This window comes from Hypanus sabinus, chromosome 19, assembly GCF_030144855.1.
Source record: "Hypanus sabinus isolate sHypSab1 chromosome 19, sHypSab1.hap1, whole genome shotgun sequence".
NCBI lineage: Eukaryota > Metazoa > Chordata > Chondrichthyes > Myliobatiformes > Dasyatidae > Hypanus > Hypanus sabinus.
This window is the reverse complement of record NC_082724.1, coordinates 9,487,669-9,511,365: the sequence shown is the minus strand read 5'-3', so window position 1 is coordinate 9,511,365 and position 23,697 is coordinate 9,487,669. Positions and strand designations below refer to the sequence as shown.

Genomic DNA, 23,697 nt, shown 5'->3' with positions numbered 1-23,697 from the left:
ATCCGCTTTTCAGAATCAGAATCAGGTTTAATATCAGCAGCATATATTGTGAAATGTGTTAGCTTTGCAGTGGCAGTACAACACAAAACATAATAACAGAGAATAGAAACTGTGAATTACAGTCAAGAGAAAATCTGCAGATGCTGGAAATCCGAGCAACAAACACAAAGTGCTGGAGGAACTCAACAGACCAGGCAGCATCTATGGAGAAGAGTAGAGTCGATGTTTCGGGCCTAGACCCTTCATCAGAATTGAAGCAGGTCTCAGTCACCAGTCCTGATGAAGGGTTTTGACTATACTCTTTCCATAGAAGCTGCCTGGCCTGCTGAGTTCCTTCAGCCTTTAGTGGTTCTGTGTGTGTTGCATGAATTACAGTAAGTATATATATGTATTAAATAGTTAAATAAGTAGTGCTAAAATATAAATTTAAAAAACCCGTTTTGAAGTCCACTTTCAGTTCTTTGGTCTTATTGATGCTGAGTAAAAGGTTGTAGCTGCACCCCCACTGAAGCAGCTGATCTACCTCACTACTGTACGCCCCCTCACCACCATCTGAAACTCTGCCAACAATAGTCGTATCGTCATCAAACATAGATGGCATTTGAGCTGTGCCTAGCCACACAGTTATGGGTGTAGAAAGAGTAGAGCAGAGAAAGGTGGGCTAGGGACATATCACTGAAGTGCACCAGTGTTTATGGTGCTCTCCAGTAACCAGCAATGAATAGTTATGTGTTTTTCATTCATTTTTTTCTCATGAATGTAACACTGCTGCCAAATGCACATGTTGAAATACTACAGATAGAACTTCTTTTTAAACTGACTTTATGGGTTTTGACAGGTAATATTTTAAAGCTGTTAATAGTATACTGTGGCCCAATTGTTAACCCCATCAATAAATGCATGTCTTGAACATCCAAATTAATAAAGATCACTATAATGTTTAGAATTATGAATTATTTAAATTTGTAGTGTTTGTATTATACCAAGCCTAAGAGTATGGTCCTCCAAAAGGACCACAACTTTGTCGTAGGGGTTGGAGACTTGTGTAGCTCCAAGACCTGGAGAGCTATGTTGGCTGGAGTCAGGGCTTTATGCTTTAGCTCCTGGCAGGGTCACCCATGCCAAACAGGTCAAAGGGTAGAGGCCAGACTAAAGGTGGCCCACTGGTCCTCCAGGTCTGGGGGTTCAGCTCAGGGCGAACAGCCCTGACTGGTTTAAACAATTATTATGGAAAGAGCAATGAAGGACCCTTCTACACCTGAGTGTGGCAGTATTGCCCAGTTTCTGCCTGGGATTTGCATGACTGACAGTAGAGAAAACCGAGCTACTGACTTGATGAAGGAGTCCCTGACACCGACAGAGATGGAGGACCTTCATTGCTGCCCTAAACACCAGCGGTGTATCAGGCCATAAGTAAGAGCACCGTATAGAAGCAGCAGTCAGATCATAAGGCTGTAGGATATAGGAGCAGAATGAGGCCATTTGACCCATCAAGTGAGCCCTGCCATTCAAACATGCTGATTTTCTCAACACTGTTCTTTTGCCTTCGCCCTGTAATCCTTAAACTCCTTACCAATCGAGAAACTATTCGTCTCCGCCTTAAAGACGAAATAAAGAAAATGAATCTCGGGGTTATATATGGTGACATATGTGTACTTCGATAACGGATTCACTTTAAACTTTGAAATATACCCAAACATTTGGGGTCCACGGCCTCATGTGGCAATGTCAGGTAGTATTGTAGGGGAAACGTGCACAATTCACTACCACAACGTTAAGCTGGGGTTCACTTTAAGAGGCTGGTCTGACGTGATGATGTAATTACGTAAAATACTTTTACCGCGTTTTTTGTTCAGTGTTGGGAGTACACTAAATGAGTTGTTACAGTTTTTCTGAAACATAAAATGCCTCCCCTGTTTTTATTTGTGAAAACCTACTGATGCTCTAGGCCAACGTGGCCATTGCAGTCGCTTTGAAACTGCCGGAGCTTTGGGAGCAAAATACCATTGCTTGGTTCGTACAGGCCGAGGCACAATTTGTGCCGCGCAAAATCACTGCTGATTACATCAAATATTTCTATGTTGCAGCGTCGCTCGGAAACGCCACGGCTATGAGAGTGGTGAGTCTACTAGGACACTCACCTGAACACAATAAATCCCAGTCGTTGAAAACTCACCTTTTGGACTTCTGGACTATTGGAGTCTGAGTGTGCCAAGCAGTTGTTTTCCTCGCCCGGTCCCAACAATGCTAAGTCTTCAGAGCTAATGGACTACATGCTGTCTCTCCTGGGAAATCACCTTTGTCATTTTATTTTTAAAGAACTCTTCATGCAGCAAGTGTCTGATCAAGTCGCTAATGCACCCGTGAAGGACTGTAGGGAGTTTGCTAAGATGGCTGATAGTCTACACTCAGCCAGGCAGTGATGCATCGTTCTTCATCCTTTCTCTCTCTCAATAAGCCCGGTCAGCAAGGCCCCCAACATAAGGATGCCCACGGCTATGAAACAGATGATGCTGGGCCTGTTTTTACCACGCTTGCTTTGGTACGAACACTAGGAAGTGCTGACTGCCTTGCAGTTTCGAGAGTGCCAGCACATCGGGGCATCAGGGTTCTGTGAACGCTCTGGGTTCCAGCTGCCCGGGCAACACATCCCATGTGACACAGGTACTCAAATGGAGAGTGCTGCCTGCTTCGCCAATTGACGAGAGGGCAGAGAGCAATGAAACCTCGCTGGAGCTTTCCAACAGCAGCAGGATCCACACTTACAGGACATGACGGATGACCCTCTGTTTCAGTGGCCAGCGATACACATGGGACTTTCTCCTGGTTAATGTGGCTAGACCGCTGCTTAGTGCAGATTTTTTGTGTGCCCAAGGACTATTAGTCAATCTTGAGAACTACTGGCTTTTGGATGTCAGGGATTTTGGGTCATTACCCTGCTCCCCACAGTAAGTTCCCCACAGCGACTCTATCAAACACATGCACCACCGCATGTGAGTTTACTGGACTGCTGGGTGAAATCCCAAACCTCAGCAAGCCCACATTCTCCAGTACCGTCACAAAACCTGGGGTCGAGCACCACATGTCTATAACCGGCCTGCCAGTCCATGCCTGCACATGTAGACTGGAACCAGAAAAGTTGGCAACCGTGAGGGCTGAGCTTGCCAACGTGGGAAGTCTGGGCGTTGTACGCTGTTCAAAAAACCCCTGAGCTTTGCCCTTCCATGTGGTCGCTAAGTCTGAAAGTGGTCACCGCCATGTGGTGATTACTGTTGCCTTAATGAGGCCGCCGCCTTTGATTGTTACCCAGTCCCACACAACCAAGGCTTCATGGCCTGTTTAACTGGAAAGTTAATTATTTCCAAAGATCTAGTTAGGTGCTTGTGTGCTCAGAGGACATTCCCAAAATGGCTGTGATAACCCCGTTTGGCCTTTTTGATTTTCTGCGCTTGCCGTTTGGGCTGAAAAGTGCAGCGCAGACTTTCCAGCGGCTGAATGACTCTATAACAGGTTTTCATTTTGTTTCCCAGGATGACATACTTGTCGCCAGTACGTCCAAATCCGAACATGTATCCCATCTCCGCACACTTTTCGTGCCTTTAAGCCAGCACGGGTCGATTATTAACCCTGCTAAATGCCAGTTTGAGTTGTCAACCATTGACTTTCTCAGCCATCGCATCTCCGCAGAAGGTGCGAAACCCCTCCCATCAAAAGAAGCTGCTATTATGGATTTCCCACCATCCCGCTCTACTAAAAAGCTACTGTAGTTTTTAGGTATGGTGAATTTCCGCCTCAGCTTCATTTCACGAGCTACTTCTCTTGTACAGGGCATTTAAAGGCAATACCCCTAATCACATGCTCGATGGCTAATGGACACGACCAAGGCATTTGAAGATACCAAATAAGCTCTTTCCAACACAACCCTGCAGGCGCATCCACTCCCCAAAATACCCGTAGCCATGATTACTGACTCTTCGGACTACGCTCTGGGTGCTGTGCATGAACAGTTGGTTGGGGATGTATGGCAGCCGCTCAATTCCTTCCGCTGGCAGCTTTGTCCCCCCCGAAAGGAAGTATAGCTCGTTTGACCACGAACTCCTCAGTCGATATCTGGCTGTCCACCATTTTTGTTTTCTTCTTGAGGGTCACCATTTCACAGTGTTCGTTGACCACAAACCACTCGTGCCAGTGATGGCCAAAATATCAGACCGGCAGGGAAAAATAATCACGTGGCTGACTGCCTCTTATCGCCGGCTGTGGAGACCATACACATAGGGTAGACAACCAAGCTACTGACCCAGTGGTTCAGGCTTACCAAACAGTAGACACGGGCCTGCGGTTGGTTGACATTAAGTCTGGGGAAGCTGAGATTTCTCTCCTGTGTGATATCCCGGTCGGCCTCACCCCACAGTGCCCGCAAACTGGAGAGGGACTATTTTTGATTTCATATGTGGCCTCTGGCACCCCGAACGGAAGGCCTCACAGAAACTGATGGCACTAAGGTTAGTGTGGCAGGGCATTAGAAAGGACGTGCGTGATTGGGGTGCAGCCCGTGTGGGAGTGCCAGCAAGTTCAGGCGTCATTGTGGCTGTTTGACCACATCAATGTGGACCTTGCTGGTTCTCTTCCTCCCTCCTGAGGTTTCACACACCTCCTCGTGGTAGACTGTACCATCAGGTGGCCAAAGGTCGTCCCTCCAGCATCGACGATGGCTGCAGACATGGCTTGGGCGTTTATCAGCACCTGGGTTTCCCCATTTTGGCACCCCATCTGATATTTCTTCCGAGCATGGTCCCCAATTCATGTCATTCCTCTGGGCTGCGATGGCCCAGAACTTTGGCTTTAGGTGGCATCACACCACAGCGTGTCGCCCCCCCCCCCCCAGTCCAATGGCCCATGCGAGCGGTTTCACCGTACCTTAAAGACGGCTCTGAGGGCTTTTCTGACTGATGAGTGTTGGCATGATCGTCTCCAGTGGGTCCTGTTAGAATGGCTCCAAAAGAGGACCTGCAGTCATCCTCAGCTGAACTGGTATTGTGAGCGTTAGGTGATTTTATTCCTGATGCCAAGACCACTTGGTTGGGCTCTCAGCTGTTCCACCTTCCTCAGCAAATTCAACTCCTTTGCACCTGTTCCTACCCCTCATCATGAGGTACAGCACTCTTACATCATAGATAAGAGGGGTAAACTTGGATGTAGATCGCCTTAAACCAGCCCACCAACATTTGGCGGATTCTGCTACCATGCCTCTGCCATCATGACATGACCATGAGCATGCCAACACACCTGTTGACGAGCCAGAGGTGCCTGTTTCTCCTCTACCTGAGCCAGGTGGCTTGTCTGAGCTCACAATGGCGGTTTTACTAAATTCGGTGAGGGCTTCTGTAGGGTAACTTAAATGGTGGAAACATACATAATTCACAACCACCGATATTGAGTTGGGGCTCACTTTAAGAGGCTGGCCTGACGTAATGACATAGTAACTTAAAGTGCTTTTGCTGTGCTTTGTGTTCAGAGCTGGAAGTACAATAAGTGAGTTATTACGGTTTTCTTAAACATAAAATGCCTCTGCTGCTTTTATTTGTGGAAACCCACAGTATTTCACAGTACGGTGAAAACCCACAGTATTGTGGAGAAAGGAGAACTCCTTTAGGAGTATAACGAACTCTTGCACTTTTTTTGTCTACCTACACTGCACTGTCTCTGTAAACGCAAAAGATCTTCAAAGGTTCATTTATTATTAAAGCATATAACTCTGAAATTCTTTCTTCAAGAAAGGAGAGAAAGGTAGCGCGATCATCACCCCCCAAATCCCTCCTCCACACAAAAAAAAGCAAACAAAATGGAACAGGCACATTGACCCCACAAATGGCGGGCTAAATCTCAAATAATGATGAGTCCAAAGGTGGTCTCACCAATGACGTACACAATGCAACATAATATGCCCATCCCTGTACTTAATGCCCTGACTGATGAAGGCCAGTGTGCTAAATGCTTTTCTCACCACCCTGTCTACTTGTGATGTTGTTTCAACAAACTATGCACTTCCACTGCTAGTTCCATTGCATTCTCTAATGCCCTACCACTTGTACTATAAGTCCCTTGTTGGTTTGATTTTCTAAAATGCATCACCTCATACTTCTCTGGTTTGAAACCCATTTGCCACTCCTTGGCTCACTTCCTTATCTGATCAAGATAACTTTATCTATGATAGCCTCCTTTACTATTAACAACACCTCCCAGTTTTGTGTCATCTGAAAGTTTTCTGATTGAGCTTTGTGAACTCACATTCAAAACATTTAGATAAGTTTTGAATAACTACACCACTCACTACTAGTCTCCATTCAGAGAAAAGGCCTTTAACCATCACCGTCCAAGTGAATTTTGAATTCATCTAACTAGCTCTGAATTCCATGGGACCTAACCGTTCAGATCAACCATGTGGGACCTTATTGGAGTTCTCACCAAAATCTAAATAGACAACATCTGTTGCCCTTGCCCTCATCTACTTTTTTGGGTACCTCTTTATAAAACTATAAAATGTTTGTCAAGAATGCCTTTTCACACCCAGAGACATGCTGACTCATCCTGATCAGGCTCTGTCTATCCAATTGGCGGTAGATCCTGTCCCTCAGATTTCCCACCAGAATTCCCTACGTCTGATATTAGGCTGAATGGCCTATCGTTCTCTGGTTTGTCCTATCTATCCTTTTTAAACAACGGAATGACTTTAGCCAGCTTCCAGTTTTCAGGAACTTTACCAGTGGCTAACCATGAAATGAGTATCTCTACAGTTCATCTCTGGCCTTCCTTCCATGACGGACTGAGGATTTCTCCATCTTTTTGTGGTGTAAGGATGAAATGACCTCCTCCTAGGTAATATGAATTTTCCCCAAAACATCTTTGTTTCCCTTATCCCTTGAGCGACTGTGCCTTCCTCATCAGTAAGCTTTTTATACCGGTTGTCTCCCCTCTCCATTCTCAGTCCTGATGTAAGATCTTGATCTGAAACGCCAACCATCCCTTTGCGTCTGCAAATTGCTTGACGCAGACTTCTTCCAGCGGTCTTCCAGCATCTGCAGACACTTTCATGTCTACATGGAAATGACGGCAATTGTCTCGGCCTGAAACGTCGACCGTTTATTTATTTCCCTAGAGGCTGCCTGGCCTGACGAGTGCCTCCAGCATTTTGTGTGCGTTGCTCTCGATTTGTAGCATCTGCAGAATCTCGTGTTGTCAATAGATCCAAATGTGACAACGAGAAAGACATTTAGACACCGCGAGTGCTTAGGATCTGGAATGCAAGTTAAGGGATATTAGTGGAGGCAGGTTCGATTATTGCATCCAGAGATAAATTGTATCGTTGTCTGAGAAGAAAAGAAATAAAAAGAGTCTCGGAGAACATTGAAATTGGGAAATCACTCCAGAGGAGCTAGTATGGTCTAGACGGGCTGCATAGTTATCTTTCAACGGCCGAAATAGCTCAGTTGGGAGAGCGTTAGACTGAAGATCTAAAGGTCCCTGGTTCAATCCCGGGTTTCGGCAGCGAGGATGCGTATTTTATTGGAGGGTACATTATAATCCTTTCTTGCCCTCTCTAATAGCTTGTTTCGCTTTCTCTCGACTCCTCCTTCAAACTACATTTATTATCAAAGTATGTATGCCGTATACGACCCTCGATTCATCGCCAAAAGACTATTGCCCTCCACTGAAACGGCCCGACCCGCTACCAGTTTGTTTTTTATTCTCCTGTCTAATGTGTTATCTTTTTTTTACATGTTTTGTTTATTTTCATTCAGCTTATGATCTCGGTAAAATATTCTGCACTTGAGATATTTCAATTGGGAAAGAAGAGGAAAACGGGACGATTATCTTCAAGGGTTAGCAGGGGCAACGTAGGTAGAATGGTCTCTACCTGTAGTTTGGGGCTTTGTTGCAGTGCGGGTGGCATTTTATCAGTATAGTCAATTATAGAAAGAAAAACGCCAAAAAAAGATTAAGACGTTCGAACACTCCAGATACTCTACGACAAATTTCAATTGCGCATTTGTCATCAGCCGAAATAGCTCAGTTGGGAGAGCGTTAGACTGAAGATCTAAAGGTCCCTGGTTCAATCCCGGGTTTCGGCACTAGTGGTGGATGCTCCTTTTATTTTACCACGTTACTTTTTCTTTGGTGGGAACAATTCATACTTCTGCTCCAATTACATTTTCCGGCAGTTTCCTGTTCCAATTTAAATTTCAGATATTGAAATTGATGGGCGATAGGTCTCTATCAAAGGAGGTGGAAGGTGCCCTTCCCTCAGATAGACTGCAGGTCACCCTTGGGCAAGGTGTAGCACCTGCCTAGCCCCCCGATCAGGGTCTTGTGAAGCCGTGGGAGCAGGTGGTGGATGGTCATATGAGCAGCTGGTGCAGATCACAAGTCCTGGTTATGAGATCACTGATGCCAGGCAGACAATCTGTGTCAACTAAAACAGTCGGAAACTCCTATAGGTGTGCCGTGGAGTCTGCATCATTGTCTGGCATGGCGGGTGGGGGGTGCGACTGCACAGGACAGAAAGAAGGTACAGAAAGTTGTAAGATTAGTCAGCTCCTTTCTTGGGCACCAGCCTCCGGAGTACCTGAAACATCTTCAAGCGTGCCGCGGAGAGGTGACTTTCAGGACCCTGATCACCCAGGACATGCCCTCTTCTCATTGTTACCATCAGAAAGGAGGTACAGAAGCCTGAAGCTCAGCGATTCAGGAACAGCTTCTTCCCCTCTGCCATAAGATTCCAAAATGGACATTGAATCCATGAACACTTTGTAAAAAGTATATATTATTTGCTTTTGCACTATTTTAATCTATTCAATATACACATATACACTTACTATAATTTTCTTTTCATATTATGTATCACGTTGAACTGCTGCTGCTAATTTAACAAATTTCACGACACATGCCGGTGATAATAAAAGAATGTGATGAATAGCAACAAAAGACCTGCCGAAACCCGGGATTGAACCAGGGACCTTTAGATCTTCAGTCTAACGCTCTCCCAACTGAGCTATTTCGGCACCCCACGGCAAATATTCTTTCGATTTCTGAAACAAACCTTTGCGTCAACATGGTGCTAACTTAATTATTTTATATGGAAATGTATTTCTTTGGAGTAGTTTCAACCTGTTCGGTAACAAACCTAGCTCCTAACTTAGAAACCAGTAAATCAAGAAAATACATTGACCTCTCCCACGCCTTTGGTACAAGTATCGTTGTCATTCCAGTAACAAACAACGATATTAAATTCTATTTTTAAATGTATCTGGGGATTTTTTTTTAAGTCTCCAAAATATTTTTAAACTATTCATTTCAAATCCATTTTTTTGCTCAGAAATCTAAAGCACGTATCCAATAATCCAACATCTAGAGACTTGAAACACACACAGAATGCTGGTGGAACACAACAGGCCAGGCAGCATCTACAGGGAGAAGCGCTGTCGACGTTTCGGCCCGAGACCCTTCGTCAGGACCTGCTTGCTGCCAGCTGTTGCTTGAATTTCCAGCATCTGCAGATTTCCTCGTGTTTGATCTAGAGTGTTCTAGATGCTCCACTATAGGAAGGACGTTGAGGCTTCTGAGAGGGTGCAGAAGAGGCTCACCAGGATACTGCCTGGTTTAGAGGGCATGTGCTATCATGAGAAGCTGGGCAGACTCGGGTTGTCTTCTGAGGGGACTGAGGGGACTTCGGAGGCTGAGGGGAGATCTGATAGAGGTTTATAAGATTATGAGATGTAGATGGCGTAGACGGGGAGTATCTGTTCCCAAGGGTTGAAATGTCTAATACTAGAGGGCACGCATTGAAGGTGAGAGGGAGTAGGTTCAACGGGGATGTGAGGGGTAAATTTTTTACTCAAAGTGTCGTTGATGCCTGGGATGAGCTGCCTCGTATGGTGGTAGAGGCAAACACATTAGAGGCTTTTAAAAGACGTTTAGATTGGCACATGAATAGAATATGAGGAAGATGGAGCGATATGGACATTGTGTAGTTTGGGTTTTTTTAAATTTACTTTTCAGCTGGTCGGCACAACCTAGTGGGCCGAAGAACTTGTGCTGTAGTGTTCTGTGTTCCTGTCATCGTTCTGGTTCCGGGACAGAAGACTACCATTTAGAGACTGGCGTTGCTAAGAGGAGGTTTTAAAAAAAATAATATTAAGCTACTACTTACGAATCGGCATTAGCTTTAGTTTGTAAATTCTAGTTAACGGCCTAGAGTTTATTATTTTTTTCTTTATTTCGGCATAGTTCTTGTTGAAGATCAGTGGACTACTGATGCGCTTCGGTGTCAAGCTCTCGTACTTGGGCCGTAACCGCACATCCTTGCCAGTTTTGCGCTGCGGTATATATAACTCTGAATGCATAAATGAGCGTAAGGAAGTCAGGCAGAGGAACACATGAAATGCAAGGATTAGTTGGGGAAAAAGATACATTTTCTATTAGTGTAATGTGGGGCTCCTAGTGTAATAAGTTCTATCTTTTCTGCGTAGGAAATGATAAAATACTGAGATAAAGACACCTCACGGGGAAAGAAGCAACGGAGAGAGGAAACAACAAGAGTTTTAATACAGCGAATTCACAACTAGAAGATGCATGAAGGGTCTCGGCCTGGTTTAGCGCAACATTGTGGGCCGAACGGCCTGTTCCCGTGCTATTCTGTTCTATGTTAATCTTAGAGCCCGATTTCAAACAGGTTTAGTAGTTTTACTATAAATTTGCAAAACATATTAATGTAATAAATAGATTGTCAATCGTAAATACCAAAATGCAAATAATTATATTTCAAAGGAAAATATTTACATATTTTGGATTTGAAAAAAGAACACACAATATGCTAGAACAACTCAATAGGTCAATCAACATCTATGGCGAGGGATAAAGAACCATCTTGCATTTATGACATAAAAGTGAAAGAAGTTGCATATGCATATATTTTAAAAATATACATATGTGCATTTTGGTTTTGAATGATCCCGGGGAAGTGAAAGTAGGGTTTCCTATTTTACTGAAGTCAAGTATGTGGTGCAAATTTTAAGCAGAAGAAACGAATAGGCATAATTAATCTACTAAATAACTCTCAGTACAGGGCTGGGTAAAATTAAAACTTACGTCCCTGGGTGGGCTCGAACCACCAACCTTTCGGTTAACAGCCGAACGCGCTAACCGATTGCGCCACAGAGACCTGAAAACCAGCCCTTCCGCCTCTCTATTTGTTGCAGACTGTGCCAAGCACAATGTGCCAGTTAAATAGATTCATGTATTTTTTTTAACTTGGCAACCCACTAATAAACACGTGTTTTTTAAACTTTTTTTCTGGCTGGAGATACATCTATCTCTTCAGATGATAAATGTAAGAAACTCAACAATACCAAACGCAATTTATATTATAAAGTGAGTTCCATAGAATTAACCTGCATCTAGGACATCTAGGAGCGATGCCTCAAAAAGGCGCCATCCATCATTAAGGATCCCCACTACCTAGGACATGCCCTCTTCTCATTGTTACCATCAGGGAAGGCACACACTCAAATGATTCAGAAACGACTTCGCTTCTATCGTCCGATTTCCGAATGGACAATGAAGCCATGAACACTACCTCACTATTTTTTTATTTCTATTTTTGCACTACTTACTTAATTTAACTATTTTACTTACTATAATTCACAGTTTATTTTTCTGTGTTGTTATGCATTGCATTGTATTGCTGCCATAAAGACAAATTTCACGACACGGAAAAGGACTTTGTTTACTACTGTTGCTGCTTCTGCTTAACATTATGGACATGCTATAATAATAAAAATAACTACTTTATTAATGCAACACACACACACAAAATGCTGGTGGAACACAGCAGGCCAGGCAGCATCTATAGGAAGAAGCAATGTCGATGTTTCGGGCCGAGCCTTCGTCAGGACTAACTGAAATAAAAAATAGTAAGATATTTGAAAGTAGGAGAGGGAGGGGGAAATCCGAAATGACAGGAGAAACCCGGAGGGGGTGAGGTGAAGCCAAGAACTGGAAAGGTGATTGGCAAAAGGGATACAGAGCTGGAGAAGGGAAAGGATCATGGGACAAGAGGCTTTATCTTTTATTTCAGTTAGTCCCGACGAAGGGTCTCGGCCCGAATCGTAGACATTGCTTCTTCCTATAGATGCTGCCTGGCCTGCTGCGTTCCACCAGCATTTTGTGTGTGTTGCTTGAATTCCCAGCATCCGCAGATTTCCACATGACTACTTTATTGATCCCAAGTGGGAAATTACTTCATTACGGCAGCAACATTTAAAAACACACTTAGCAATAATAGTAAATATAATAATAATATCAACTAATAATAAATAATAATATACACAATAATAATTTACCAATGTGCAATAATAATGCATGAAATAATAAAAGAGAGACTTTTATACTATAATGTGTGTTCTCCTGTTGCACAGAGATGAACTGTTGTATATGCTTATTGCATTTGGTAGGAAAGAGTTTCTGTACTAATCCTTGTGACGGCGGAGCTGAATGAGCCTGTTTGAAAGGGGGCTCTGCTGCCTGTTCAGTCGGTCATGGAGAGGATGTGCCTGATTGTCCATAATGGATAACAGTTTGTTTAGTGATCTCTTCAATACCATTAACTCAAAAGAGTTGAGGTTGTGGCCAAGGACAGGTCCAGCCTTTATGATAAGTTTATTTAGTCTCTCTGCAACACCAGCACAGATGCTGCTCCCCCAACATAAAGCAGCAAAGAGGACCGCACTCACTACAACAGGCTGGTAAAAGATCTCCTACATCCTGCTGCACACATTGAAGGACCTCGGCTTCCTTAGAAAATGGAGTCTGCTCATCCCCTTCTTGTAAGCAGCCTTGGTGTTGGTTTTCCAGTAAAGTCTGTTATCAAGGTGAACTCCCAAGTGCTTGTACTCCTCTACCACCACAACTTCTTCTAAGGACTTGTGCACAGGACTCATCACAGTCCTCTTCCTCCTAAAATCAGTCACCATCTCCCTGGTTTTGGCCACATTCAGGAGCAGGCGATTTCTCCCGCACTACTCCACAAACTTTTCCACCAGTCCTTTGTACTCTGACTCCTGCCCATCTCTGATACATCCAAGCACCGCAGAGTCATCAGAGATGTTTGCAAGTGACGAGACTCAGAGCTGCACTGAAAGTCTGAGGTGTACAGTGTGAACAGAAAGAGGGACTGGAAAATCCCTTGTGGCACTCCAATGCCACTCATCACCACCTCAGACAGAGAACTGCCCAGCCATACAAACCGGGGTCTATCTGTCAGTAATCCAGGAGATAGTGGATTTGTCTATACCCATCTTTTGCAGCTTCTCGCTCAGAAGAAGTGGTTAGATTGTATTGAAGGCACTAGAGAAATCAAAAATTATGATGCTCACAATGCCCCTACTATCATCCCATTGGGAGTGAGCTCTCTGCAATACGTAGATGATAGCACCCATGATCTTGGTAGGCAAACAGTGGAGGGTCCAATGAAGATCTCACCTGTGGTCCATGGTAAGTCAGAACCAGCCTCTCCAGCATGAGATGTGAGGGCAATTAGTCTGTAGTCATTAAGTTCAGATGGAGTCACCTTGAGTACAGGAGCCAAGCAGGAAGTCTTCCAGAGCACCGGTACCTTTTCCTGACTCAGTCTCAGATTTTAAAGGTGCTGCAAAGTACCAGAGAGCTGACTCACACAGGCCTTCAGTACCCTGGGGCTGACTCCATCCCGTCCAGCGGCCTTGCCTTGATGTAGTCTCTCTAGCTGCCTCTTAACCTGACCTGCAGTCACAGTCAGCCAGGGTGGTCATCACCACGGAGACAGGACACTCCAAAGTTGGGTAGTTTGGAACAGAGGGGAGGGAGGGGTGGAGGGAGAAGGCTTTGGGGGCAGGGAGGGTGTGTGGTTTGGGCAAGTGGGGGAAGGGGACAGCAGGAGGTCCTGTGCTGGACCTGCTGAAAAACAAGTTCAATTCATTGGCCCTATTGCAGACAGCCCTTGATCTTCCTTTTCTTAACCTTGAAGCCAATGATCTGCTTCATGCCCAACCGCACGTCCTTTATGCTATTCCACTGGAGCTTGTACTCCAGCTTCCTCTTGTAGGGTTCTTTACCCTCAGTTCACTCTGTACCCGCCTCAGTACTTGTCTATCTCCAGACCTGAAGGCTTTGTTCTTCGTATTCAAAAGTCCTTTCAGGTCACTGGCGATCCAGGGCTTGTTGGTGAAGCAGTGTGTAGCGTCCTGGCTGGCAAGATGGTGTCTCACAGAGTTCGATATGATACAATCAGTCATTTTGTTAATGTCCTCCCTGAGCGGCTCATGTAACACCACATCCCAATCTGTCTTCTCAAAGCATTCCTGTAGTGGCTAAGGTCACCTCTTCATAATCCTTGTTAGCAGGACCAGATTGTGATCAGACCTGGCATGTGGGGAAAGGCCACCGGCACTGTAGGTGTCCTTTACATTCGCATACAGAAGGTCCAGTGTTCCATTGTCCCATGTAGGGCAGCAGTTAAGAGTTGGTGTCGGTATGTATGGCAACTCTTACAGGCTGCCTCCCAGCTTGTGTTGGTTGCTAACGCAAATGACGCATTTCGCTGTATGTTTTGATGTACGTAACACATTGGAGCATAATTAGACCATCTGACCCATTGAGTTTGTCTGCCGTTTGATCATGGCTGAACCATTTTCCCCCTCAACCCTATTCTTCTGCTTTCTCCCCTTAACCTTTCACAATACGCTCAATGACTTGTCCTCTACAGTCGTCTGTGGCAATGAATTCCAAAGATTCACCACCCTTGGGCTAAATAAATTCCTCTTCATCTCCATTCTAAATGGGTGTCCCTTGATTCTGAAGCTGAACCCTTTAGTCCTAGACTCCCATACTGTAGAAAACATCCTCCGCACGCAATCGATCTGGGCCTTTCAACATTAGTTAGGTTTCAATGAGATTCCCCCCCTCCCCATTCTTCTAAATTCCAGTGATAATAAATAAATGTGATACATAAGTAAAGTGAATGTAACTTTATTTGTCTTTTTTAGCAAACAAAAAGATCAAAAGCCTTATATCTTAAGTGAAGACTTCAGAACTATATTCTTATATGGTTTCTCTTTCATTACTCTGTCTCCATTCAGTCCAGCTCTTCATCTCTCCCTCTGTCTTTCCCCATCTCTACACTTGATATTATTTACTGATGTAGTTGACATTAAGGCATTTTAATGGATAAGTAATTAGGTTGGCAAGCACTTAATGTTTATCCCTAATTCCCACGAGAAGATGGCAGTGAAGGAGCTAGCTTTCACCACTCTGGTTGACGTGGCAAAGGTATTCCCACAATGCTCTTGTACAGGATTTACACCCTGCTGCAATTGAATAAATGGAAGTACTGTATATTTCCAAGCCATGGAATGGGGAATTGTAGGTAATGATGTTTCAATGTGCCTGTTGTACTTGTCCTTCTGGGTATTTACTGCCATTACACTGCAGGCGTTTCACGTGCACTGAAGGTCCTCCATCTCTGCTGGTGTTCAGGGCTTCCTTCATCGTGTCAGTAACTTCCTATCTGTTTCCAAAACAGACAGTCTTGCAAGTTCCGAGTGGAGATTCGGGAATACTGTCACACTCAGATGTAGAAGGATTCTTCATTGCTGTTTCGGTACAATTTTGTTTTACCGGTCAGGGTTGTTAGCCCTGAGCTGAACCCATAAAGCTGGAGGAGTGGTGGACCACTCTTACCCTACCCTTTGACCTGTTAGGCAAAGATGACCCTACCAAGAGCCAAAGCATAAAGCCCTGACTCCAGCAAACAAAGCTCTCTGGGTTATTGAGGCATGCAATCCATGACAAGGTTGTGTTCCTCTTGGACGATCCTTCTGGGTAGAGATCATGGATCTGACAGTCCTGATGCAGGTTTCTACCAGAAACATCAACAGCTCCTCTCCCTCCACAGATGCTGCCCAACCCATTGAGTTCCTCTGGCTGTTTGTTCTTTTGTGTGAATCTAGGATGTGTTATCCCAACAGGCTGGGCATGTAGTCTTTTTGTACTGCAACCACTGTGTACTCACAGTGAAGGGAGTGTAATCATAGGTCGGTGGATGTGGTTTAGATGAAGGAGGGTAATTTATCTAGAATGGTATCTTACTAATCCTTCAATTTTTCTGTGTGTTCCCTTCCCCTAGCTTTCACTGACTCTTTCTAGTTCTTCTGTATTCTATAAAGTTATCAGAGGTGCTACAGAGAGACAGCACCAGCCCAAAATCCAGTCTCACTCCAGCCATCAGTTGTGGCAGGGCTTACATGCCATAATGGATTACATGCTGAAGCAGCATCGCTGACAACATCATATTCCTTCCTGGTGAGCTCAACAAGATTCAAGATTAAACTTTGTTTATCACATGTACATCAAAACATGCAGGGAAATGCACGATCTGTGTTAACGACCAGCATACCCAAGGATGTGCTGGGGCATCCTGCAGGTGCCATCACACGTTCCCGCGCCAACATAGCATGCCCACAATGTTCAGTGCGTATTCTCCACACGTTGTGAACGGAAAAGAATATGTATGCCTCCACTTCTCATAATCGGCATTGTTATAGTTTTACCTTGTTCTAATGTAATGCCCTATCTGTATGAACAATATGCAAAACAAGCTTTTCACCGTATCTTGGTACATGTGAGAAGAATAAACCAATACCAATACTTAAACACAAGAGATTCTGCGGATGCTGGAAATCCAGAGCCGCTCACAAAATGCTGGAGGAACTCAGCAGATCAGGTAGCATCTACGGAGAGGAATAAACCATCGACGTTCTGAGCCGAGACCCCTCATCGGGGGGGGGGGGGGGGGGGAGCCAGATTTTAAGCTGGCAGGTGATAGGTGAAACTAGGTGATGGGGGTGGGCTGATGAGTTAAGAAGCTGGGAGGCGATAGGTGCAAGATGTAAAGGACTGAAGAAGAAGGGATCTGATAGGAGAGGGGAGTGGACCATGGGAGAAAGAGATTGAGAAGGGGAACCAGTGGGAAGTGACGGGGAGGCGAGGAGAAGAAAAAGAGTAAGAAAGGAGCCCGAATGTGGAATGGAAGGGGTAGGGGCTAGAGGTTTTTTCTTATTGATGACTATGTTCTCCATTTTGTACATATCTCCTGTTCCTTTCCCCTTTTCCTTCCATGTCTGCCCACAGTTCATTTGACAGTTTCCCTTTTCTCTATCAATTGAGTTAACTCAACCCAGAACTCAGTTAAGAATCACGTTAAGTGACTTTGCTCAGGTGGCGCTTTGCCTTGAAGCTGCATTTGCTTATTAGATACATTAACATTCGCTCTTTTAAAAGGGTTGAAATTTAATTTTGAATCCAGCCTTTATAACTTCAAAGTGTATTTGGACAAATCCAGATTTCTGATCTGTCACAGATACTGTAGTTGGCAACTTAATGCTTTTTCTATTACTGCAAATAGCATTGGAAAGTAGATGAAAAATTCTGCTGTACAATATCAGTGCTAAATTTAATCAGTTAATTGCCCATACTTGGGATTATGCAACCACTTTCCCCCCCCCCCCCCGATCTCAAGATATCCTTTGGAGTCTTTTCCATTCTCCTTACTGGTAAGCGGTTTCTCCATTAAATCTGATCCATGTTCCCATAAAGTTGTACTCCCTACTTACCATTCATTTATGCACAGCAAACTCCTCTAGATAGAAATGTAGTCAGAAGAAGATAATAAAAGAAAGTAGGGGGCAAGGGTAGGCCACTCAGCCCATCAAACCTGCCCTGCTGTTCAATATGATCAGAAGACCATAAGACATAGGAGCAGAATTTGGCAATTCTGCCCATGGAGCCTGTTCTGCCATTGCATCATTGAGCATAGAACATAGAAATTTACAGCATATTACAGGCCCTTTGGCCCACAATGTTGTGCCAACCATGTAACCTATGCTAGAAACTACCTAGAATTACCCTACAGCATAGCCCTCTATTTTTCTAAGTTCCATGTATTTATTTAAGAGTCTCTTAAAAAACCCTATTGTATCTGCCTCCACCACTGTTGCTGGCAGGGCATTCCAGACACTCAACCACTCTCTGTGTGAAAAAGTTACCCCTACCCGATATTCCCTCTGTACTACTTCCAAGCACCTTAAAACTATACTCCCTCGTGTTAGCCATTTCAGCCCTGGGAAAAAGCCTCTGGCCATCTACATGATCAATGACCCTCATCATCTTATATACCTCTATCAGGTCACCTCTTATCCTCCATCGTTCCAAGTAGAAAAGGCCAAGTCCACACTGCCAAGAGTCTTACTATATTCTGTCTTCAAATTTGACCTCCAAAATGAACCACTTCACATTTATCTGGGTTAAACTCCATCTGCCACTTCTCAGCCCAGTTCTGCATCCTATCAATGTCCTGCTGTTGCCTCCAACCACCCTCCAGGCTATCCACAATACCCTCAACCTTTGTGTCATGAGCAAACTTACTAACCCACCCTTCTACTTCTTCATTCAGGCCATTTATAAAAATCACAAAGAGGAGGGGTCGCAGAACAGATCTCTGCGGAACACCACAGGTCACTGACCTCATTACAGAATATGAACCATCTACAACCACCCTTTGCCTTCTGTAGGCAAGCCATTTCTGGATCCACAAAGCAAGGTCTCCTTGGATCCCATGCCTCCTTACTTTCTGAATGAGCCTTACATGGGAAACCTTATCAAATGCCTTAATGCACGGCTGATTTTTTAATCCTTTGTTGACAACACAACTGTCTTTGGCTGAATCAAAAATGGTGGCAAATCAGCATATAAAATGGAGAATGAAAATCTGGCTGAGTGATGCCACAACAACCTCTCACTCAATGTCATCTTATGGCTATTTTTAGTTGCCTTCTGTTGGTGTTTAAAAGCTTCCTAATCCTCTAACTTCCCACTAACTTTTTCTCTGTCATATGCTTTGGTTTTTATGTTGGCTTTGACTTCCCTTGTCAGCCAAGTTGTATCATCCTGTCTTTAGATATTTCTTCTTTGGGATATATCTATCCCGTGCCTTCCGAATTGCTCCAAGTAAACTCCAGCCATTGCTGATGTGCCGTCATACTTGCTAGTGATTCCTTCCTATCAATTATGGCCAACTCCTCTCTCTTGCCTCTGCAATTCCCTTTTCTTTGCTGTAATACTAATACACTTGACTATAGCGTCTCCCTCTCAAATCGCAAGTGAATTCTATCATATTATAATTACTGTCTCTAATCAAATCTAATTCAATACTCTGCACCCAATCCAGAATAGTTGATTCCCTGGTGGGCTCAATCACAAGATACACCTCATCGGTCTTCCCCCCCCCCCCCACCCCCAGCATTCTTCTAAACTCTGGTGATCATCAAATGCTCCTCTCACATTAACCCTTTCATCCCTGAGATCATAGCTGATCTGGGATGACTCCACTTGTGTTTCCTAACTCTCAATTCCTCGAACTTACAAATATTTACCTTTAAATAATATTGAAAATACAAGTTGTAGAGTTGTGGAATCAGTTCAGGTTTGGAATGAGTGAAGTTATCCCTTCTGTTTCAGGAGCCTGATGGTTGAGGGGTAATAACTGTTCCTGCATCTGGTGGTGTAGGACTTAAGGCTCCTGTACCTCCTTCCCAATGACAGCAGTGAGAAGACAACGTAGCCTGGAATGGGGGGGGGGGGGGTCCTTGATAATGGATGCTGCTTTCTTGTGCCAGTGTTCCTTGTAGATGCGTTCAATAGAGGGGAGGGTAAAGGGGAGGATTTCACCCGTAGTGGACCAGGTTGTATCCACTGCTTCATACATTAAGAAACTTGCAGTCTTCTACAAAACAGTGATCTTCTGCAGCATTTGAGAGGGCAGAGTTTAATAGTTAGAAACAAAGTGAAAGTCTATAGATCATTAGATACAGTGCAAATTGAGAGATATGGACAATTCGGGGATGGATCAAAGATCAGTTCTGCTTTTGTTAAATAACTGTATAGGCTCAAAGGGCAAAGGGTTTATTTCCATATCTGAATTTTACTTTCTTTCAGGAAGAAAACCTGTCATACAATCAAATTATTAGCAAAAAATGCAAAAGATTTTGAGGATCAGCTGGAAGGACAGACACACTAGCAGCAGTGTACTGGAGGAAGCCAACATGAAACATTATCTCTACCACGATAAAGCAACACCAACTCCAATGGATAGGTAAGGTCATCCAGAGGTCTAACTCGTGTCTCCTTGAACAGATCCTTTACTCTAAATATAGGAAGGTCAGTGAGTCCCAGATGGGGAAAGGAAATGTTTCAAAGACAACATCAAAATCAGCCTAAAGAAATTCAACATTACGTCTAAAAACAGGGAAGGCATTGCACTCAGTAGATACAGCTGGAGGAAATCTGTTCAAGATGGAGCTGTGTTACATGAGATCAACATCTGCTGTGCCACGGGGAACAAACAGCAGCTTCGAAAGGAGAGTCTGAAAAACCAAAGGACTCAATCACTAACCACAGCCATCGCTCAGTCATGCACACACTGAAGTAGAACATGTGGATCCCAGATCGGCCTCGCCAGAGGACCCCTTAGGAGAAGTTGTAAACTCAGTCTGCTCCATCATGGGCACCTATCTCCTCAGAATCCAACACATCTTCAAGCAGCGATCCTCAGCATTGATGACACCTTCGAAAGATGATGCCTCGAAAAGGTGGCATCCATCATTAAGGTCTCCCACCACCCAGGTCATGCCAACTTCTCATTGCTACTATCAGGGAGGAAGTACAGGAGCCTGAAGACACACACTCAATGATTCAGGAACAGCTTCTTCTAAATGCACATTGAACCAACGAACACTCACTCACTTCTTTTTTGCACTGCTTATTTAATATAATATATACGCAGAGGTCAGTGTGAACAGGGGAAGGATTATAAGGGTCTCCCCACCATCCAGCAAGGGCATTTATCAGGAGTGCTGCATACATAGGGTACTTAGTTTTATTAAGGATCCCACTCATCCATCCAGCACCTCTTTGACTTTCTACCATCAGGCAGGAGACTCCGATGCATAAAGACAAGAACGGTCAGGATGGGAAACAGTTTCTTCCCTCAGGCCGTTAGGCTTCTGAACTCCCTGCCGCATCACATTTGAAGCGTCACCGGTTAATTTGTACCGTACCCTACAATATTTAATTTATGCACTTTAGTTTGTTTATCTGTGCATAATTTATTTGTCAACTTAATTTTTACTTTCCTAAGTTATCGTGTGCTATATGTACTATTGTGTTTTCCACCCTGGTCAGGAGAAATGTTGTTTGGCGCTATACAAGTATATAGTTAAATGACAATTGACTTGACTTGATGCATATTTTTTTACTATAATTGGCAGATTTTGTTATTATTATTGCAATGTACTGCTGCCACATAACCACACATATCATGGCATATGCTGGTGATATTAAACCTGATTCTGATTCTAAACATTATATTTCACTCGAGTGATTGCTTTTATATCAACAAAACCAAAGATCTGATTATTGACCGCAGGAGAAGAAGTCGGAGGTCCATGAGCTAGTCCTCATAAGGGGATCAGAGGCGGAGAAGGTCAGTAACTTTAAATTCCTTGGCGTTATCATATCACTTGACTTTGACTTGAAGTCTTGCCTCAACACTATAATGACAGTATGGGCTTTAACTGAGCTCTCAGTGCCATTGCAAATCAAGTAATTGTAGCAGGCAATTGAGAGGTGGACATTACATGGTGACCTTTCCAGGGATTCCCTCATCCTTGGAAACAACATTATAAATAACAACGTGGAATCTGAGAACCAACTCCACTCACTAACTCCCATGTGGTTAATCCTGACGGGTACTTTTGTGGAATGTACTAATGGGAGTGTCGAAAGGCTGGTACTTTTTAATGCTGCCTGGGCAACTCTCCAAAACCAAAAGGCAGCCATTAATTCCAGTCAAATGCTGCAAACCTACCACGAGATAAGCAGTACATGGGGAAGAAAAAGATGCAAATGTCTTTAAAAAAAAAGACGCTATATTGCATCAGAGAAAACATGTGTGCTACAGATTCTCTTACTCTCTTTCAGTTCCAGATTCATTTATTTATCACATGCACATCAAAACATACACTGCAATCCATCATTTCTGCTAACAACCAAGGATGTACTGCAGCAGCTCCGAAATCTCGTTACTCATTCCGGCGCCAACAATTGCTTCATCTATTCCCTCTCCCTAACTTTGACTCTTTCTGGATCATTCCTTATTTTAAGCCACAGAATTATTTCCACTCTGTAAGCTAAGGGTGCAGGGAAGAATGGACCATAAGACATTGGAGCAGAACTAGGTCATTTGGCCCATTGAGTCTGTTCACTCACAAGGATGTTGCCGATACGGGACGATTTGACGTATAAGGAGAGACTGGATAGGCCGGGACTGTTTTCCCTAGAGTGTAGGAGGCCGAGGGGGTGACCTTTGTAAAATCTCGAGGGCTGCGGATAAGGTGAAGAGTCACCATCATTTTAAGGTAACGAAGTCTAAAACTAAGTTGGTACAGGTTTCAGTGAGGGTAAGGGCCAAAGGGAGCTTTTTCTCACAGTCTGGTGGGCATATGGAATGAGGTGCTAGAACAGGGGTTCCCAACCAGGGGTCCATGGACCCCTTGCTTTTTGGTATTGGTGCATGATATAAAAAGGTTGGGAACCCCTGTGCTAGAGGAAGTGGACAAGGTGGGTAGGGTTACAATGTTAATGAGACTTTTAGACAGATACATGGAGAGACAAGAAAGACTGCAGATGCTGGACGTCTGGAGGAATTCAATGGGTCGGGCAGCATCTGTGGAGGGAAATGAACAGACAACGTTTCAGGTCAAAATCCTTCATCAGGAACTGAGGAATTGTTGAAATGACAGGTACACAGATCGGAGAAGTTGAGGGGGATATAAGCCAAATGCCAGGAAATAGGATTAGCTCTTGGTCAGCAAGGATGAGTCGGGTCGAAGGGCCTTTTTTGCTGTGCTGTATAACTATGACTCTGTGATCAAGACCCTAAAAAGAAAATGCTTGTCCTCCAGGGCACGGAGTCACTTCGAAGCACCTCTATCGCCCTCTGGTGTCCTGTTGCAGGATTGCAGTACATACACCATCTATTCTCGGGCAACACACACAAAATGCCAGAGGGACTCAGCAGGTCAGGCAGCCTCTATGGAAGTGAATAAACAGCCGACGTTTTGGGTCGAGACGCTTCTTCAGGACTGAAATGGAAGGGGGAAGATCCAAAAATAAAAAGGTGGGGGAGGGGAAAGAGGATAGCTAAAAGGTGACAGGTGGGTAGGAAAGGTGAAGAGCTGGAGAGGAAGGAATCTGATAGGAGAGTGGACCATAAGAGATAGAGAAGTAGGAGGGGACCCAGGGGGAGATGAGAGGTAAGAGTGGGGAATAGAAGAAGTGGGGAGGGGGAGGGAAAAGTTTTTTTATTGAAGGGAGAAATCAGTAGTTATGAGTTGGAGGCTACCCAGACGGAATATAAGGTATTGCTTGTCCATCCTGAAGGTGGAACAACATGTTGGAACAGGAATGTAAATTGGAACTAAAATGTTTGGCCATCTCTCTCTGTTGCTCCCATTCCAGAACCTTGATATACTGATAATTTTTGGGTACGCC

General features: G+C 44.2%; 4 non-coding genes across 4 annotated transcripts; 2 read left to right on the top strand and 2 right to left on the bottom strand.

Moving 5' to 3' along the window:
* Window positions 1-7,472: 7,472 nt before the first annotated feature.
* On the top strand, window positions 7,473-7,545 carry trnaf-gaa (transfer RNA phenylalanine (anticodon GAA)). The gene has a single exon. It is a non-coding gene; the product is annotated as a tRNA-Phe (tRNA).
* Window positions 7,546-8,056: 511 nt separating this feature from the next.
* On the top strand, window positions 8,057-8,129 carry trnaf-gaa (transfer RNA phenylalanine (anticodon GAA)). Its single transcript has one exon. It is a non-coding gene; the product is annotated as a tRNA-Phe (tRNA).
* Window positions 8,130-8,986: 857 nt separating this feature from the next.
* Window positions 8,987-9,059, bottom strand: trnaf-gaa (transfer RNA phenylalanine (anticodon GAA)). Its single transcript has one exon. It is a non-coding gene; the product is annotated as a tRNA-Phe (tRNA).
* Window positions 9,060-11,144: 2,085 nt separating this feature from the next.
* trnan-guu (transfer RNA asparagine (anticodon GUU)) lies at window positions 11,145-11,218 on the bottom strand. Its single transcript has one exon. It is a non-coding gene; the product is annotated as a tRNA-Asn (tRNA).
* Between the last annotated feature and the right edge of the window lie 12,479 nt (window positions 11,219-23,697).